Source organism: Hemitrygon akajei, unplaced genomic scaffold (assembly GCF_048418815.1).
Source record: "Hemitrygon akajei unplaced genomic scaffold, sHemAka1.3 Scf000057, whole genome shotgun sequence".
In the NCBI taxonomy this organism is placed as follows: domain Eukaryota; kingdom Metazoa; phylum Chordata; class Chondrichthyes; order Myliobatiformes; family Dasyatidae; genus Hemitrygon; species Hemitrygon akajei.
The window spans coordinates 3,825,262-3,829,508 of record NW_027331943.1 but is presented as its reverse complement, the minus strand read 5'-3'; the positions used below and the strand labels follow the sequence as shown (position 1 = coordinate 3,829,508).

At 49.2% G+C, this 4,247-nt stretch overlaps 1 non-coding gene across 1 annotated transcript; it reads right to left on the bottom strand.

The window, feature by feature from the left end:
• Window positions 1–394: 394 nt before the first annotated feature.
• trnav-uac (transfer RNA valine (anticodon UAC)) lies at window positions 395–467 on the bottom strand. Its single transcript has one exon. It is a non-coding gene; the product is annotated as a tRNA-Val (tRNA).
• Window positions 468–4,247: the final 3,780 nt, after the last annotated feature.

Genomic DNA, 4,247 nt, shown 5'->3' with positions numbered 1-4,247 from the left:
AGTAGGTTTGAAATTTTGCAGCACACGGTTATTCTTCCTGATGTTTGTCTGAATGAGAACATTTGAGATGTGAGCTCCGTTGAAACCACAATGCATCCTCATGCGACAATACATGACAATAGGTTTGAAGGCTAATTCTCCCGTGTACGTTGCAATGTACGTTATCCACGAACCTCCTTAGGTTTAAATCCTTTTATGATCTCCTGGAAATTATATATAATTTCTATTAATTCTTCTTTCTTTAATTTTCCTTTACCAGGTTTGAAATACAATGCGCTATTGCGAGAAAAGCGAATGTTCATTATATTTACACCTGGATGCCCATGACAGTAAACTTGAACACAAACTGAAAAGTTGAGTCTCAAGTTCAGTTGAAGCACTGGAGCCCAAACAATGTTTCTGCCCAGGATTGAACTGGGGACCTTTCGCGTGTAAAGCGAATGTGATAACCACTACACCACAGAAACCGTGTAAAGCGCTCAATGCTTTGCGCTGTTGAGCAATGACCCGACGCACCCCCTCCCCGCCCTGCTCTTAAGCACAGCAATAAGTACAAAACATTGCCCACTGTTCCTTTCCGTTTTCAGTAACACGTATTAAATAGTTCAGGTCTTTATTCCCTGGAATATGGGTATAAGTTGAGTATTACAAGGACATGGCGGTGGAACGAACCCAAGTGCTGAACACGGGCGTGGAATGCGTGCCAAGGGAGTGTTTACCCGGAGTCTTGGTTTTAGTAGAGAATTCAGGAACGACGTTAGACTCAGAAATGATCGTCCTGAGAATCATGGGGTGCGGCGACTCAAACACGAGTCGACCAACGAACTGGCACCTTCTAGTTGTGATAATAGGGTTTTTATACTGCATTTGCTGATGGAAAACAGGTGTTTGTATTTAGTGGAAAATGGGAATGATTGAGAACTAAACGAGGTGATTGAGGCCCAATTCCTGAGGAAGATAGCCAGGTGCCAGACAATACCACCCCCCCCCCCCACCAACAGGAGCCTTCTGGCGATTCTCCAGGCCTGTCTGGATGGTTCCGATGAATGTCCTGGATGAGGGAAGGGTCTAGGATGAAAGAGCAAGGGAGCCAGGAACACTCTTCAGGACCATGCCCCTCCGAGTCCACCAGGTATTGGAGACCCCGGCCCCGACGGCACACATCCAGTAGTCTTCGGACGGTGTATGCCGGATGGTTGTCGATGATACGGGCAGGTGGGGGAGTCTCAGCCGGGGGACACAAGGGGCTGACGGAGACTGGCTTTAACTGAGACACATGAAAAGTTGGGTGAATGCGTATGGACCTTGGCAGCTTCAGGTGGACCGTTGTGGGATTGATAATCCTTTCAACCTTGAATGGTCCCAGGAAGCGAGGGGCGAGTTACCTATATTCAGTTTTGAGCGGGATGTCTTTGGAGGAAAGCCACACCATCTGCCCAGGTTGGTACCTCCGGCGCCGGAGTCCGGTGTCAGTCGGCTCACTTCGTATTTCGATTTGTTGATCTGAGTAGGGCCGTGCGTGTTTCCTCTCAAATCTTACGGCACCGATCAATATGGTCCAGAACCGACGGTACGGCAATCTCCCCTTCTTGCGCGGGGAACAGCGGGGGTTGGTACCCAAGGGAGCACTCGAACGGAGAACTCCCAATGGCAGAGCTCACCAGAGAGTTGTGGGCGTACTCAACCCACGGGAGGTGGTCGCTCCAGGTCGACGGGTTGTTTGCCGTTACACAGCGTAGCGTCGCCATCAGGTCTTGGTTGACCCGTTCCGTCTGCCCGTTCGACTGGGGGTGGAAGCTGGATGACAGGCTGGCCGATGCACCTAAGGCTCGACAGAAGGCCTTCCATACCTGCGAGAGGAACTGGGGTCCTCGATGTGAGATGATGTCCGCGGGGATTCGTGGAGGCGGAAGACGTGGCGGACGAGAAGATCTGCGGTTCCTTGAGAGGAAGTGAGCTTAGGGAGGGCCACAAAGTGCACCGCCTTGGAGAATCGGTCCACCACGGTGAGGACAGTGGTGTTTCCGCGGGAAGGGGTAGACCGGTGACGAGGTCTAGGGCGATGTGTGACCAGGGATACCCAGGGACAGGTAGAGGACGAAGAAGACCCGCGGGTGGTCGATTAGAGTCCGTTCCCCGGGCACAGATGGAACAAGCAGAGACATAAGAACGGGTGCCCCTTCCATGGACGGCCACCAAAAGTGCTTCCTTAGGAGAGCCAGGGTCCGATCACTCCCGGCGTGGCAGGTGAACCGGGATTGTGCCCCTTGTGGAGAACCTGAGACCTGACGGAGACGGGCACGTACAGGCGATCGCCGGGTCCATTCCCTGTGTCGGGGTCTTCCCGCTGGGCTTCCTTTACTTTAGCCTCGATCTCCCAAGTGACAGTGGCCATCACGCAGGATGGTGGGAGGATCGTCTCGGAAATGGAGGTGTCATCCTTGGAGTCATGCTGGCGGGATAGCGAGTCCGGCTTCCCGTTCTTGGATCCTGGACAGTACGTGAAGGTAAACTTGAACCGTCCAAAAAACAATGCCCAACGGGCCTGGCGGGAGTTCAATCGTTTGGCGGTCTGAATATACCCCAGGGTCTTATGATCAGACACACTCGCAGAATAAAGAAATCAGGGACCATAACTGTCCTCGACCCCGTCACTCGCAGAAATAAAAACAGGGACGATAATAGTCCTGGACCCGTTACTGGCAGAAAAGAACAGCGACCCAAGTCTGGAGCGGGCCAGGTGGATTGGAAAGGGGCACTAGCATGGCTGACGGAAAATCCACAATGGCTCCCACACCCCCATCTTATCGCATTCTACAGGGGTTGTATTGAGAGCATCCTGAGCAGCTGCATCACTGCCTGGTTCGGAAACTGCACCATTAATGATTGCAAGACCCTGCAGCGGATCGTGAGGTCAGCTGAGAAGATCATCGGGGTCTCTCTTCCCGCCATTACGGACATTTACACTACACGCTGCATCCGCAAAGGAAACAGCATTATGAAGGACCACAAACACCGCTCCTACAAACTTTTCTCCCTCCTGCCGTCTGGGAAAAAGGTACCGGAGCATTCGGGCTCTCACGATCAGACGATGTAACAGTTTCTTCCCCCCAAGCTATCAGAATCCTCAATACCCAGATCCTGGACTGACGCCTTGTCCTATCGTCTTGTTTAATATTTATTGTAATGCTTGTACTGTTTTGTGTACTTCATGCAGTCCTGGGTAGGTCTGTAGTCTAGTGTAGTTTTATTCTGTGTTGTTTTCTACGTAGTTCACTCTAGTTTTTTGTACTGTGTTATGTAACATCATGGTCCTGAAAAAGTTGTCTCATTTTTACTATGTACTGTACCGGCAGTTATGGTCGAAATGACAATAAAAGTGACTTGACTTGATATTCGAGAACAGATCCGGATGACTGGAGAATTATGACTGTCACTCCACTCTGAAAGAAGGAAGTTTGGCTGAAGAAAGGAGAATATAAGAAAGGCAGCCTGACTTCAACGTGTTAAATAACTCAAAAGATTCGAAGCACATTGAAGATCAAAGACAGTTGAGGAGAAAGGGCGGAGATTTGTCAAATAAATCAGCGTGTGGTACAGTGATGCACCTTGGAAGAAAGGATAAAAAAAGTCTCTGAATGGGGAAGGTTTTCAGTAATCAGAGGTGCAAAGAGACCTTGTGCAATATTCCCTAAATGTTTACTTCCAGGCTTAGTCAGCGGTAAAGTAAGGCAAATGCAATTTTAACATTCGGTTCAGGAGGGCTAGAATATATAAGCAACATTGTAATGTTAACATATGTCCGTCATTATGAACCTGATTCTGATCCTGACTTTTATCCCCAACAATGGAAATCTCCTTCATTTACGATACTGACGGCAGTATTATCCCTCCACATTCACGTTCTGACGTAACTGTGTTGAAACAAATTCCAAAGCTGTCGAATTATACTATTTGTATTGGAATGATGAATCACCTTTTCCGTTACCGAAAATAAATCAAGTACAACCCTCACTTCAGTTGTAGTGCTACGGTAGGTGCTGAACATTGATGGAGCTGCGATGGCCGAGTGGTTAAGGAGTTGGACTTGAAATCCAATGGGGATTCGCCGCTTAGGTTCAAATCCTGTTTGCAGCGCTCAAACTACAGCGCCAGGGAATAGAAACCTCACTGCCAATAAAAATTTAACACCCTGGCTGATGTCTGTGTTCCGTTGACAACTACGTACCAGCCGGCAGAGTTATAGT